This window comes from Cuculus canorus, chromosome 23 (genome assembly GCF_017976375.1).
Source record: "Cuculus canorus isolate bCucCan1 chromosome 23, bCucCan1.pri, whole genome shotgun sequence".
Lineage (NCBI taxonomy): Eukaryota > Metazoa > Chordata > Aves > Cuculiformes > Cuculidae > Cuculus > Cuculus canorus.
In genome coordinates, this window is record NC_071423.1 from 4,136,996 (window position 1) to 4,153,204 (window position 16,209).

A 16,209-nucleotide genomic window follows, 5' to 3' on the forward strand; every position below is an offset into this window, starting at 1 on the left:
ACACCAGTCGGAGCTTTCCAACTCACGGTTTTCTCACCCAGGCAAATCCTGGAGACGAGACACTCAGGGACAGGAAAGCTCACACATCGAGCATTGAGGTTACCTCTCAAGAAGAGTTCCTGACCTCCAGCTTCTTAGAGGGTAGGAAAAGCCCCCTTACGCCTGGACTCAAGGACGGTGAGATGCAAGGAGGCAGCTGAGGAGGAGCAGCGCGATGAGCAGAAATCAGGAATCCTGGCTTCTGTCTCTAGCTCTGCCTCATATTCCCTTCCTGCCTTTGGTTAAGTCATTCCCTTTCACTTTCCCTCCCAGCATCTATTTCGGAGGTGAAAAAGCCAAGGCCTTGCTCCTGCAGAGCGCTGGAAACCTCCTCCAGCCATTGACAGCGCAGAACATCGCTGCCACCAGACACCCAGCGCAAAGAGTCACGCCGCTTGTATGGACCCCACACTGCTCACACAGACCCTGGGAAGCACAGTCTGCCAAGGGCTGATGCCATAAAGAACCTTCTACACAAACCGTATCCTGGCCTGCTCCTCTCCTCAGCCACCGCATTAAGCAGCTGAGCAAGGAAAAGGAAAGCTGCTCCGCTGAGCCATGACAGAAGCAGCAGTGCAATTGCATGCAGCATCATTCTGGCCAGCCCGCCTGCAAGGAACTGCGCCCCGAGCCTGTACCAGTGAGGATGGGGAGATACAGCAATGGGGGAGATGCAGGGTTAGAAGGGTTGATCTCTACAACTACCTGAAAGGAGGTTGTGGAGAAGAGGGAGCTGGCCCTTTCTCCCAAGTGACAGGGGACAGGACAAGGGGGAATGGCCTCAAGCTGCGCCAGGGGAGGTTCAGGCTGGATATCAGGAAAAAAATTTTCATGGAAAGGGTCATTGGGCACTGGAACAGCTGCCCAGGGAGGTGGTGGAGTCACCTTCCCTGGAGGGGTTTAAAGGACAGGTGGACAAGGTGCTGAGGGGCATGGTTTAGGGAGTGTTAGGAATGGTTGGACTCGATGACCCAGTGGGTCCCTTCCAACCTGGTGATTCTCTGCTTCTAAGAAAACAGCCACAAAAATCCCTGCAAAACCCCAACCCACCCGGGGCTTGAAGAGGCAGGACAGAGCAGAAGTGCCCAAGGAGCGCAGCCCTCCTGATCCCTAGCAGATCCATCCTGTGGCCTCCCACGTACTCCAGGGAGAGGGAAGACCAGTAGGCACAGGCAGGAACAAGGAGCACTCTGTGGTTTTGCTCGGTATTTCGGGCCATCTCTCACACAGGAGGAGCTCTGCTTCGCTTTCCAAGTCTCGCCCTCTCTGGCACGGATCAGGGCCCTGGCTCCTGGCCCAGGCCCCGGCTCCAGCCGAGCTCCTCACCAAACAGGGTGACGCCCCGCCGCCGGGCACAGCGCAGCCCGGCCTGAAAGCCATCTTGAGGCTGCTACCCCAGCACCCAAGCAGGCTCTCCTGGTCCCTGAGCTGGGATTCAGGGCATCTAAACTCCAAACCCAGCTCCTGCTCTCAGTGGAAGCAAATCCAGTGATCGAGCACTGTTTTCTCCAGCAGCTCTGGCTGAAGCTGGGACACAAACTGCCCACACTGGGGGCGCGCAGTCTTCCAAAAGGTGCCCAGGCATGGCTTGCGGGTTCCTCTGTCTACAGCTGCCAGGAAAGATGCAGCAGGTCAAGATGCCAGCAAAGGTCTTGCCCTCGCATCACCAGCAGTGTGGAGGGGCTGGAAACCACTGCCTGATGCATCCATCTGGCAATCCAGCACAGACACTGGGATATAGGGGAGCCACTTGTGCCCAGACACCAGTAGCTGCCAAAGAACTGGCCCATCTCTCCATAAAGAGCTGAGCCAGTGGGAAGCAGGCCTGATGCCACTGGCTACGCTCAGTGAGAGCGGAGCAGGTTCCCACTAGGTTCTTCAGGGTGTTGCAGCCCATCATCCTCACACCATCTTCTCCAGGAGAAAGGCACAGCTGGCATCAAAGCAACCCTGCCCGCTGGGAAGCCACACATCTCCTATAGCCCATCCCGTTCCCCAGGAGGGGGGCAGCAGGAGTGCCAGCAGAGAAGAATGGTCAGAGTCCAAACAAGCCAGGCTCTGAGCTGGTCAGGATGCCCAACAGCCCGGTGCATGTTTTGAAGGCTTGGTGCAGGGTTTGGATTGCTATGCCGAGGTGTCCCACGCTCCCTTCTCCTGCTGCCAGGGAGACCAGGCTGCCCAGGGCAGTGATGAGCCCTGCCCAGCTCACCAACGATGCGGGCAGCACGCAGGACTCCTGGCAAGCCATCCCTCTGTAGCACTGCTCTCCCCTAAATCAAAATCAGGTGCCAGTGACACTAACTGCTTCCTCCACACTGCCTCCTGCTGAGTACAGCCCTGTGGCAATGGCAAACATCACCACTAACCGCTCCCAGTTACAACAACATCCATCGCCCTCTCCACCTCCGAGTTTCAAACAGAATCAGGTAGGGAGAAAACAAAACCAGCGCCCAGGAAGGTGCTGGTGCCAAGTGGATGACCGGGAACAGGCACCATAGAAGGAGGAAGGGTGCCTCTCATTCGTGCCACACGATTTGGCTGCCAGGAGAGGCTGCGGAAAGGGCCAAATACAGCAACAGAAACCACCCCTGCCAACCTCCGGCAACAGTTCCTGGGCACCTCTCACGCGAGGCTGCAGGGGTGGTGCTTGCAGAAGGAAAGCCAGACCAGAGGAGCATGGATCGGTCTGCTAGAAGGCAGCACTGACTTTGAAACACGAGTCAGATAGAGCTGAGGAATCTCGTTTCAGCCATCCTCGCTCCCTGCGCTGCACAGAGCTACTGGGAACACACAATGGAGAAGAAAAGCCACTGTGATGCTTCCTAGGCCCCTCACTCCAAGACGGGTGCATTTTTCCACAGTTTCAAGTGGTACAAAAAGCCTCGGCGGGTAGTTTTAACTTCATGGAGATCAGCTACATAAAGTCAGTACCCAAAGTTCCCACCCTCTCTCAAACCACGGCACCTCGCAAAAGAACATAGAATCATTAAAATCAGGCTGTGAAAGACCACTAAGATTGTCAAGTCCAACCGAGATCACCAGAAGACACATTTTCCAGCCCACATCTTCCTGGGAGGGCAGAAGACCTGTGCAATACTGAGTTCTGACTGGCATTGGATGGGATTTGCCAGAAGAGTTGTGCTGGCAACCCTCCTAGCACTTCGCTGATGCAGCTTAAACAGCACTGACAAAGTATTGCTGCATCTGTACATCACATCGCTACGATACCTCCATCCCCCATGACATCATCTATCCATGCATCTCCTACCGTGTTTCCTGTTAAAAACGCCAGCAGTCCTCACAAACCTAGCAGAGCTCTCCAAGGCACTGGCACGACCACAGGCCTTTGCCAAAAGAGCTACAGCACAAGGAAAATGACATTCGCAGTAGAGCTTGGGGCTTCTGCTCGGCTAAGGTAGCGGCTGGCATCGCTGGGAGGAGGCGGCAGCATAGCTCAGGAGCCGGCTCCTAGGTGGAGAAGACCTGGACATACTCTTGGACAGGAATAGCCCACTCGTGTGTTTCCACAGGGACCATAGTCCCCCAGAAGAAGCCTGTGAGGGAGGTGTCGGTCAGCATGTCTGAACCCTGATGGAGCCCTAACGAATTAAGGGCTGGAAGCCAGCCTGTGCCATCCCCAGGAACTGGCTAGACCTGAGCAGCTTAAAGCTCATGGCAGCAGCTGGAATACACAGCCAGCGCCAGCAAGGGCACACCTGGACCTTGGGTGGACACAGCCGCATCCTCAAGCACTCCAGTGGTTTAATAGTTCTGCTCCCTGAAGAAGCCACACCTCATGCAACCATCCGGGACAGCACAAAGAAGCAAAGGCTGTCCCGATGTCAGCGCTGAGCCAGCCAGCACATCAAGAAGAGATGGGACATGGAAAACAATCCAGGACGCATGTTTTAGTCAGGATACTGCAACCAGCAGAAGATGACCAGGGTCAGCTACAAATGTCTCTACAGCAGTGAGGAACAGTGACTGGCTGGGACACGGTGATGCTCCACGCAGAGGGAACCAAGCCTTCTCTCTACCTGCTGCTCTCTTCCACACCCCCTTATAGCAAGCGCTGCTGGCAGGGGGAGGGCTCACACTGTTTTAGCAGGAAAAAGCAGTAGGAAGGAGAGGAGAAACTATGTTTTTCCCCCAAAACAGCAAATATTAAGAACGTGATGCCAGCTGGGTCAATGACGTGATAGCAAAGTCAAAGGTTGAGTTGAGCTTGGACCTTGGGAACCCCAGGCCAGCACAAGCAAGGTCCATGGGCTCAAGCTCGCTTGGGGCTGAAGTGCAGCTCCAGCACATCCACAGAAGCCGCCAGGAGAGCTCGGCACTTCCAGCTCTGCAATGGCCCAGTCACCGTCTGTCCCCTCTGAACCGCCTTCCAGCAACACGGAGACACAAGAGAGAGCTTTAAAGTACTAAACACAACTGTTTCACTTTCTGCATCTGAGTAACTATGGTTTCAAGTTTCCAACTAAGCTTTCCTTTAGCTGCTGCCTTTTTTTTTTTCCAGTGGGGAGGTCGGGAAAGAGCAAAGGGACTTTCAGGAGCAGGGAGATGTACTAACACCTACAGCATTGCACCGCAGAAAACACCAACCACCACAAAATGGATTTTCTGGCTAATAAACACACAGGACAGAGCAGTGTGGAGGCACCGATCACATCATCTGCCCAGAACAAATAGCAAAATGCATGCTAGAAACCAGACAAAGGTTCTCAAGCATTTAGGACATGAATACACCAGAAAAAAAAGTCCCTGATGGAGCAGACAATTGCTGTGGACACTGATACACTCATCCTTCTACCAAGAAAAAAAGAGTGAATCAGGCAGCAATGCTGACCTCGTGATTCCTGCAATAGTTCCAGCCTTGGGAGTGCATTGCATACCCACGCGTGGTGGCAGCCAGCGCTATCGCAAGCACCAGAGTCAACACACGTCTTGCTTCGGCACGGCCACAGCCTCGCTGTGTGACCTTGGGCAAATCGCTTCCTCTGTGACTCACTTTCCTTATCCCTTCTGCGACCAAAGCAGCAAAACAAGGCACACGTACATCCTTGCGCTGAGACCTGGCAACGGACGGCTGGAAGGAGCTGCGTGTCATTACCGTGTGCCTGGCAGGAAACAGCGTTTGAGCAGGATAACGAGTGGCAGCCACAGTGGCAGATCCCGCAGGTCAAGAGCACGCAGCGAAGCCTCCTGCAGCGGTGCCCCAGAGGGATGCATCGCAGTTGTCCTCTGTGCCACCCTCTTGGCAGCCCTGTGCCTGGCACGGCCAGGACACAGCCACACGGCACCGCATCCCGACACTCTGTCAGACCACGCTGCACCCAGGGCGCGCCGACATGCACGACAGCCTGCCCTGTCATGTAGGGTTACTCCCGTGTTCGGATATGCATCCTTCTCACATTTCTGCTCCAGCAAGTGGTTGCTCGCGGAGCCGGGACAGGACAGGTTCACCATCTGCTAAGGGCACATCCCCGGTGCAGCACCAGGAAGGTTTTGTTACATGGGGTTCTTTCTCTGCACAGACAAAGTGCGTACGGACGGCATTTCCCCTTTTTTCCTCCAACCGGCCACGTACCTGGTTCACCTCAAGAGGGAACAGAAGCCCCAAAGCCTATGACACCACAAGGAAAGGGCAGAGCTGTCCCCTGACACCTGGGATGAGCTTTAAACCTCACGTGAAACACAATGAGGAATCCCAGTTCCACTCAAGCTTTAACAGCGCCAACGATGTCTTCCAAAATCCAGAGTAGTTCGAGTAAAACCGGGTACAGGGCAAGTTGGTTGATGGCACCTAGTGACGAGCCCCGCTCGAGGCCCAGTGGTCCCCGAGGCACCTCCAGCAGCCACGGTGATGGGGCACAAGGGAAGAGCGGTGCCCAAAACACCTGAGCAGAGCAAGGAGGGCCAGGCAGACCGAGGTGATGCCCAAGATGAGCCCAAGGAGAGGGTCCGCCTTGACAGCACCTCTGGCCAGAACGGGCAGCGGCCAGAGCCCTGGCACAGGCTGGACACGCCGGAGGCAGCAGGTGCAGAATGGACCCACGCGGGGAGCACCGGGCACGGAACAGGACTGTGTGGGGAGAACCGGGCACGGAACGGGACTGCGTGGGGAGCACCGGGCATAGAACAGACCCACATGGTGAGCACCGGGCACGGAAAGGACCCATGTGGGGAGCATCGGGCACGGAACAGGACTGCGTGGGGAGCACCAGGCACAGAATGGATCCGTGTCGGGAGCACCGGGCACAGCAAGAACCCATGTGGGGAGCACCGGGCACGGAACAGGACTGCGTGGGGAGCACCGGGCACAGAAAGGACCCATGTGGGGAGCACCAGGCACGGAACAGATCTGTGTCGGGAGCACCAGGCACGAAAAGGACCCATGCAGGGAGCACCAGGCACGGAACGGGACTGCATGGGGAGCACCAGGCATAGAACAGACCTGCGTGGGGACCACCGGGCACGGAAAGGACCCATATGGGGAACACCGGGCACAGAACAGATCCGTGTCCGGAGCACCGGGCACGGAAAGGACCCATGTGGGGAGCACCGGGCACGGAAAAGACCCATGTGGGGAGCACCAGGCACAGAATGGATCCATGTCGGGAGCACCGGGCATGGAACGGATCTGTATGGGGAGCACCGGGCACGGAACGGGACTGCATGGGGAGCACCAGGTATAAAACAGACCCGCGTGGGGAGCACCGGGCACGGAACGGGTCCGTATTGGGACCACCGGGCACGGAATGGATCTGTATGGGGAGCACCGGGCACGGAACGGGACTGGATGGGGAGCATCGGGGATAGAACAGACCCGCGTGGGGAGCACCGGGCATGGACCGGATCCGCGCTGGGGGCACCGGGCACGGACCGGACCTGCATGGGGAGCACCGGGCACGGACCGGATCCGCGCTGGGAACACCGGGCACGGAACGGACCCGCGTGGCGAGCACCGGTCACGGACCGGACCTGTGCCGAGAAGAGCGGGCGGAGAGCGGCCCCGCGCTGGCCCCGGCCGGGCCCGCCGTGCCCCCGCCTCCCCGCTCCCCGGTTCCCCGCACTCACCTGGCGGGCGCGGCGGGGCGCGCAGCCGGGGCCCGGCGGGCGGCGCGGGGCCGGCGCGGGCCGCGCTCATGTCCCGGCCGCCCGCCGCGGGCCGAGCGCAGCGCGGATCCCGGGGCGGGGGCGGCGGCGCGGGGCGAGGGCGCGGCGAGCGGCGGAGCGGGGGGGGGCGGCCCCGGCCGGGCTGTCAAAATAAGAGCCCGAGCGCGTTAACCCTTCCGCCTCGAACCGCGCCGCACCGGCAAACTGGGAACCCGCAAACGCGGCACCGACCAACCCGAAACCCGCACCGGCACCGGCAAACCTGAAACCCGCACTGGCAAACCTGAAACCCGCACCGGCAAACCGGGCACCGGCACTGGCAAATCTGAAACCACCAAACCCGAAACCAGCACCGGCATCGACAAACCGGGCACAGACAACCCCAAAACCCACCAACTCAGCACCGGCAAACCCAAAACCCGCTCCCGTGAACCCAAAAGCTGCACCGGCGCCGGCAAACTGCGCACCAGCACTGGCAAACCTGAAACCACCAAACCCGAAACCCGCACAGGCATCGACAAACCGGGTACAGACAACCCCAAAACCCACCAACGCAGCACCCGCAAACCCAAAATCCGCACCAGCACCCACCAACTCGGCCAACCCAGCACCCGCAAACCCAAAACCCACACCAGCACCCACCAACTCGGCCAACCCAGCACCCGCAAACCCAAAACCCACACCAGCACCCACCAACTCGGCCAACCCAGCACCTGCAAACCCAAAACCCACACCAGCACCCACCAACCCGGCCAACCTAGCACCCGCAAACCCAAAACCCACACCAGCACCCACCAACTCGGCCAACCCAGCACCCGCAAACCCAAAACCCACACCAGCACCCACCAACCTGGCCAAACCAACACCCACAAACCCAAAACCCACATCGGCACCCACCAACCCGGCCAACCTAGCACCCGCAAACCCAAAATCCGGCACCCGCAAAGCCAAAACCTGCACCATCACTCACCAACCCAGCACCAGCACACCCAGCACCCACAAACACAGCAAACCCAGCACCTGCCAACCTGGCATCTGCAAACCCAGCACCGGCAAAACCACAACCCGCACCCATGAACCCAAAAGCTGCACTGGCACCAGCAAACGGGGCACCGGCACTCACCAACAGGCACCCATGAACCCATACCAGCAAACCCGAAACCCACACCAGCAACCCGGGCACTGGTACCAGCAGTGACAAACCTGAAACCCACCAACCCAGCACCTGCACCAGCAATCCTGGCACCAGCACGGAGCCCCACGGCACCAGCACTCACACCGGCAAACCCGGCACCCACACTGGCACCATCCCCCCCCGAGTGCACTGCAAATGTGGGCTCCCAGGAGTCTGGTGAAAATCCAGCAGGGACACCCAAGGTTGCGTGTCCAGCCACCCTGCACACGCACGGCCGGCCACTGGCCAGCATTGCCAGCATGCCACTGGACCACATCCTGGACAACCCCACAAGATTGCCCAGGCTGCTCCCACCAGGCATCTGCATCCCGGTTTGCCAGCCAAAGGGTCAGCCCACCCTTGCTCCATCGGCACGTTTGCATTTGGCACATTTTCAGAAGAAGCTTCACAAGCCACTGGGCACAGCTGTGGTGACGGGTGACCCCACACCTCAGCATCCCTCCTTCCCATCACCCAGGCCCCACACCTCAGCATCCCTCCTTCCCATCACCCAGACCCCACACCTCAGCATCCCTCCTCCCCATCACCCAGACCCCACACCTCAGCATCCTCCTCCCCATCACCCAGACCCCACACCTCAGCATCCTCCTCCCCATCACCCAGACCCCACTCCTCAGCATCCCTCCTCCCCATCACCCAGACCCCACACCTCAGCATCCTTCTCCCCATCACCCAGACCCCACACCACAGCATCCCTCCTCCGCATCACCCAGACCCCACACCTCAGCATCCTTCTCCCCATCACCCAGACCCCACAAGGCCCCAGCCCCACGAAGGCAGCGTGCCACTGCCTTCACCAAGTTTTCCATGTGTTAACCACCCTCCTCCCCTGAGCATTGACAGGTACGGATTGGGGTGATGGGAGCAGGGAGAGGAGAGCAAGACCCAAGGATCAGAGGAAGGAAGGAGCTGGGATGGCTGGAGATATGTTCATCATGCTATGATGAATAGCATCCATCTCAAACACAGTGTTTGCTTCGTTGAGGTGGTGGGATTGCAGCCCCCCACCGCCCTCCAACGCTGTGGCCCGGCTGGAGGCTGCGGCTGCTGCTGCAGGCGTGCAGGATGCAGCTGAGAGAGGACACAGCTGGCTGCCCGCGCTCCCTGCCTGCTCCCTCCCCTCGCAGGCAGACGGGAGCCACACAAGTGCACACGCACACACACGTCAGGCTATTAAGCCAGTCCACCAGCTCCTGGATGATCCCAGCGGCATCCTAACCAGGATGTGTCACCTTCCTGTCTGCAGCGCTCTAATGGCCAGGGGTGCACTGGGAAGAGAGGACTGGAGGCAGGGACCACTTGGCAGCATCTCCCAGCACTGCAGCGTTAAAGGGGACCCAGGGACAAGCATCCGTCTCAGCTGATAGGAAGCGGCAGCCCTGATGGAACATGAAAACGCATTTTGCCCTCCTGTTCTGCCAGCACGCACAGCAGCAGGGCAAGAGTCCCGGTTACTCATTCCTCCGGATGAGGAAGCAAAGGCAAGAGAAGAGGGGGCAGGGATGGGGGTATCTCCCCCAAACAGGGGGTGCTGCGGCAGGAGTGTGGGCAGCTGAGCTCTCCCCTCATTCCCCAATGGTGATGCTGCAGCAGGGCCAAGCGCAGAACTCGGCCAAGCAAAGAGCAGTGACGGCCGCCAAGAGACTCCGGAGGGAGGGAGGAAGGGAGGGAAGGCAGAAGCACTAGCTGCTCCCAAACCCAAACTGAAAGGATGGGACATCAGTCTTTGACGATGCCTCTTTACCCCCAGTACAGGGAGGTTTCACCCACCTGCAGAAGTGCTTGGGGGAAGCAGCCGGGGTTGGAGCTGGCAGAAGTGAGAGCGTGCAGACGTGCTGGGTTTTCCCTCAGTGCACCAAAGGCTGTGCGGGTGGGTGGTCCCACGGACCCCTTTGCAAACAACAGCATCGAGCATCATCTGCTAACCAACCGTACCCCTCTGAACTCCTCCCAGGGACCGGGAGCAGTGAGGCCACACATCTCCCCACCGCTCTGGTGAGCTCCCAAGTGCCTCATCAGCAAGCACTGACATATTTTCATGCTTTCATCCCTTCCAGTGGCAGCACTGGGCTCGTGTCCCTGCAGACAGAGTGCACAGGCGTTCTGGGTTAAAGATGGTACCCAACCACTGCTGCCTGGCACCACAGCTTGGTGCCAAGGCAGCCTGGCAGCTCTGCCCTCCAGCCACATCTGCTGCAGAGGCGATGCTGGAGCCACCCGTGCTCCGGGCACTCCACCTCCCTCTCCCTTCTGCTCCTTCCCCGCAGCCTCTTGGGCTTTCTACATCACAGCCCCTCGCATCTCTCCCAGGCTGTGTACATGAAAGTGGCAGAGCGAGACTGGGAAAGGTCAGCGGGAGGACCAAGCCGCTGCCGGCTCAGCGCTGAGCCTGTCTTTAATTAACATCTGCCGGGCTAGCTGCCCTCCCTGCACTTGACTCCGACTCCCAGTCTCCCCTTCCCTCCTCTATCATTACGCCCACGCTAGGAGAGACACGGAGGGGAGGAGACGAGGAAGCAGAGTCCGTGGAGCTCCTCAAAGCCTCCCTCTGCCACCACCACCACGGAGCAGCGCATCCCAGGAGCTGCCTGGTACATCAGCACGTAACTCGGGAGTCTCCCATCCAAACTAGTCAAGGAAGAGACCCATGGGTGACTGTGACTCAGACTTCCTGAGAAGAATTGGGACCAGCCACCCTGAAGCTCCTGACACGTTCTGCTTCCGTGGGGCACAGAGGATACTCGAATACAGGGCTGGAAGGATCGGCCTCATCCCGTTGTACTTTTGCGAGTAAGGATGTCTGAAGTACACTTGAAGCTGGGTTCCAAGCCACCTCTAAGGCTCTGGGATTTGTTCGTTCCCATCGCCTCTCCAGAACACCAGCCCAGGCTCAGCCCTTCGCAAAACCCCTGTGGGCGAGGCCCTCGTTACACTTATGAGTATGATTAATTAGGTCCAATTAACTATACTGGAATTAATGATGTGACTCACAGTGAGCCAGAGCTGCCTCTTCGCGAAGCCTTTCCCCAGTGGCTCACGCCAGTCCCAGACCGACCTCCAGCAGAGGCCCCAGAGATGGAGGAGCACGGATGAGCTGGGATTAAGGAAACGAGCCCAGGGCTGGGGGCAGCTCTGCTTTGTTGATCCATGCAGGTACGGAGCAGGGAGCTGCTGGCAGCCCCGGTGTTAAATCCACAGACCTGGCACACAGGCTCACCCTGCGGTCCCCCTGAAAGGCAAAGACCCAGCAAGGAGATGTAAGAGGCCATATTCCTGCTGCAGAGGTGTACTCTGGCCTAACAACATCTTTTTCAGCTCTGCCCTTCTTCCCTCACTCCTGCCCATCCCTACACAGCCTCCTGGCCACAGTGCCCTCCTCTTCCCTCAGACACTGGCATGGATCCTACCCCACAGCCTCGCAACTCCCTGCCATGCCTCCATCTCCCACAGGCTTCGTCACGTCAATCCCACCTCTGTTTTGATGGTACCACAAAGCCATCACTCAGGGACGAGGGAAAAACGCCAACCCAGGACTGGCTCCAGGTCTGCGCCCAGTCCTGCAGCCAGCGGGAAAGAATGGGCTCCCTCATTCCACGCTCGCTGGGGTTGGAGCAGGGCAGTCTGCGCTCCCCCTGCCACCGCTGCAGCCCAGATGGACCTGGATGGAGTTGGAGCGGCCCAGCTTGGCTTCTCTACTCCCTTCAAATGGGCTCCCGGCCCATTTCCTTCACAGTAAGCTCTTTACCATCATGCCTCCGGCAGGCCCAGGCCGTTCACCCACCACAGCCAGAAGAAACTGGGAAAAAACAACATGCAAAGTGACCCAGCCAGCCAGGGTGTGCTGCTCAGCATCCTCACTCCAGATCCAGACCCTTGCCCCCTTCCACGCGCTGGGGTTTTCCTATGCTGCAGTCCTAAAGGCAAAACACAGCCTGTGCCGGAGAACTGGAGGAGAATCAAATCAAGCTGAGCTGTCCTTTTCCAAACGGAAATGCGCTGATGCAACCACAGCACGGCTGACACCGTCTAGCAAAGACAACCTGATGTGGTTCCAGGCTCAGAGACAAGTGATGCTGGGTGCTGTGAGAGTTAGAATCACAGAATAGTTTGGGTTGGAAGGGACCTTAAAGATCATCCAGTTCTACCGCCTGCCATGGGCAGGGACATCCCACTGGATCAGGCTGCCCAAAGCTCATCCAACCTGGCCTTGAACACCTCCAGGGATGGGGCAGCCTTCCCTGGGCAGCCTGGGCCAGTGTCTCACTACTCTCGTGGTGAAGAAATTCTTCCTAATGTCCAGTCTAACTCTGCCCCTCTCCAGTTTACACCCGTTCCCACTCACCCTATCCCCACAAGCCTTTATGAACAGCCCCTTTCCAGCTTTCCTGGAGCCCCTTCAGGTACTGGAAGGTCACTGTAAGATCTCCTTGAAGCCTTCTCTTCTCCAGGCTGAACAACCCCAACTCTCTTAGTCTGTCCTCATAGAGAAAGTGCTTCAGCCCTTCGAACATCTTTGTAGCCTCCTCTGGACCCATTCCAACAGCTCCATCTCCTTCTTATGTTGAGGATTCCAGAACTGGACCCAATCCTCCAGATGAGGTCTCCCGAGAGAGGAATAGAGGGGCAGAACCACTTCCCTCTCCCTGCTGGCCATGCTGCTTTGGATGCAGCCCAGGATACGGTTGACCTTCTGGGCTCTGAGCGCACATTGTGGCTCATGTCGAGCCCCCAACAACACCCCCAAGTCCTTCTCTGCAGGGCTGTTCTCAATCACATCACCCCCCATCGTGTACTGAGTTATTCCTGCGCGGTCAGATGCGCCCGGAGCACCCGCACAGGTGCAGCGCTCCAAACCCTCTTCCCTGCTCTCCTCCCAGCGGTGCGCTGCCGGGATGCTGGATTGAGGGATCCGGGCTGTGCGCTGGGCGGCGGAGCGCCAAGGGTTAACGCGTGTCGCGGGGGGGGTGGGGGGGAACCGGGGACTCTTATCGTGACACGGCGGCGCCTCCCGGTGCGGGCTGGAAAATCTGAGCCGGCGGCGCCGGGACACAAAGCGGAGAGCGGGCGGGGCGGGAGCGGGGGGAGGGACCGGGGGGGGTCCCCGGGACGGGAGAGGGAACCGGGGGAGGGGTCCCGGGGTGGGAGGGAGTTAAGGGAGTCCCGGGACAAGAGAGGGAACCGGGAGGTCCCCGGGCAGGAGGGAACCGGGCTGTCCTCGGGAAGGGAGAGGGAACCGGGGGGGTCCCAGGGTGGGAGGAAGCTAAGGGATTCCCGGACGGGAGGGAACCGGGGGGTCCCGGGGTGGGAGAGGGTACCGGGGGGGATCCCAGGGTGGGAGAGGGAACTGAGGGTCATAGAATCATAGAATCACCAGGTTGGAAAAGACCCCTTGGATCAAAGAGTCCAACCATTCCTATGGAGAGGTCCCGGAGCAGGAGGAACCTGAAGATCCCGGGACAGGAGGAACCCTGGGGGTCATAGAATCATAGAATCACCGGGTTGGAAAAGACCCCTTGGATCAAAGAGTCCAACCGTGCCTATGGAGAGGTCCCGGAGCAGGAGGAAGCCCAAGGGATCCCCTGGTAGGAGGGAGCTAAGAGGGTCCCAGGGCAGGAGAGGGAACCGGGAGATCCCGGGGCAGGAGGAACCTCGGGGATCATAGAATCATAGAATCACCGGGTTGGAAAATACCCCTTGGATCAAAGAGTCCAACCGTGCCTATGGAGAGGTCCTGGAGCAGGAGGAACTGGGAGGTCCCAGAGCAGGAGGAAGCCCAAGTGATCCCCTGGCAGGAGGGAGCTAAGGGGGTCCCCGGAACCGGGAGATCCCGGGGCAGGAGGAATCCTGAGGGTCATAGAATCATAGAATCACCAGGTTGGAAAAGACCTCTTGGATCAAAGAATCCAACCATGCCTATGGAGAGGTCCCGGAGCAGGAGGAAGCCCAAGGGATCCCCTGGCAGGAGGGAGCTAAGGGAGATCCCAGGGCAGGAGGAACCTTGGGGATCATAGAATCATAGAATCACCAGGTTGAAAAAGACCCCTTGGATCAAAGAGTCCAGAGTCCAACCATACCTATGGAGAGGTCCTGGAGCAGGAGGAACCAGGAGGTCCTGGAGCAAGAGGAAGCCCAAGGGATCCCCTAGCGGGAGGGAGCTAAGGGGGTCCCCGGGCAGGAGGAACCCTGGGGGTCATAGAATCCTAGAATCACCGGGTTGGAAAAGACCTCTTGGATCATTGAGTCCAACCATTCCTATGGGGAGGTCCCAGGGGGTCCCCGTGCAGCAGCCGGGTTCCCTGCCCCGACAGCCCCAGGTGCTGCAGAAGCTGCCCCGGCCCAGGCTGGGTGCCCGGTGTCCCTCGGCTCTGCCCGCACGCCGCAGCCGGGCAGATGTTCACGCAGAAATGCTTCCCGCAGCCACAACCAGAGCCTCAACCGCGCAGCAGCACGTCCACGCCGATCGCATCAGAGGAGAGCGAGAGCCAGGGAAGGTGCAAGAACAGCTCTTGCTGTCCCTGCTACTGCCATCTTACAGAACTAGGAACGGAGTCATCCCTCCTTCTGATTTCTTTACGCGGTGCTCTCGTCTCCAGAGGACTCTGGGAATCTCAGCTGCTGCACACGCCTCAGCCCTGTGCCAGCCAGGAGCAGAGCGGAGATCGGGGAAGCTTCCAGGGAGGTCACAAGCCTGACACAAATTCATTTTATTCAATGTCTCTGTTAGTACTTGGGGTCACTCGAAATCACCGCTCTGTAAACGGGGTCATAGCAGGAAAAGTTAGTGAGCTGCTGCCTTTCTGCTGCCTTGCGCCATCTGCCAGCGCGACACGGACCGTGTTCCTGGCAGCCTGGACAAGCACCGGCATCCACCCCTCTCCGGTGCTGGTGTTACGGACTGTTCCCACTGCCGCCCGGTGTGGGACCCCCAGGGCAGGAGGCGGGTGCGGGAGCAGTGGGAACCCCCAGGCTTCCCCGGGCACCAAGCGGGCGTCCCGGGGCTGCGCAGAGCAGCTGCCGGAGCAGGAGAGGAGAGACCGAAGCTCCAGTGTGAAACACCACACGGGGCTCCGACATAGAACCGGGCAACGGTTCGGCTGGAAGGGACCTCAAAGCCCATCCAGTTCCACCCCCTGCCATGGGCAGGGACACCTCCCACTGGATCAGGGGCTCCAAGCCCCATCCAACCTGGCCTGGAACCCCTCCAGGGATGGGACAGCCACCACTGCTCTGGGCAACCTGGGCCAGGGCCTCCCCACCTTCACAGGAGAACATTTCTGCCTAAGATCTCATCTCAATCTCCTCTCTTTCAGCTGAAAACCGTTCCCCTCATCCCATCCCTGCACTCCCTGTCACAGTACCAGCTGGCCTCGGCAGAGACAGGCAGGAAAATCCCTCATCTACCAAGAAGAGGACAGCATGTCCCACCTTAGTGCCAGTTCTTTAGGCCACTGGTGACAAGAGTGAACTCAAAGCAGGAGAGCCCTTGGGAGGGTCAGACTCACGGACAGTGGGTGTCCTGGACCCCTTTCGGAGCTGTGGGACAGGCCAAGGCCAAGCTAAAGACCCCACATGTAGAATTATTTCATCCAGTCCCTAACGGTTTCGGTGTATTTCCCCATTACCCCCTCTAACTGCTGCCTTCATCCCAGTTATCAGAAGCCTCGCAAGCTTCCCCGTCCTCTGACAGCTGCAGCTCCGTGTCCAAGCTGGAAAAGGAGGAAGAGACAAGGGGAAAGAGAAAAAGCAGTTTTTCCAGAAGCCAATGAAATGCAACTGTGAACATAGTTCCCATGGTAACAGCAGGATCTAGGGGAAGAAAAGGGAATGTAAATCGGATTATCAAGGGGATGAACAGG

The 16,209-nt window shown here is 58.9% G+C and overlaps 1 protein-coding gene across 1 annotated transcript in view; it reads right to left on the reverse strand.

Annotated features, from left to right (window-relative positions):
* The window catches only part of BCL9L (BCL9 like), a 46,144-nt gene extending 38,912 nt beyond the window's left edge, over nucleotides 1-7,232 (reverse strand). The window contains exon 1 of the mRNA XM_054086987.1: nucleotides 7,120-7,232. The gene's annotated coding sequence lies outside the window, so the exon portion shown is untranslated. The remainder of the gene's footprint in view (nucleotides 1-7,119) is intronic.
* Between the last annotated feature and the right edge of the window lie 8,977 nt (nucleotides 7,233-16,209).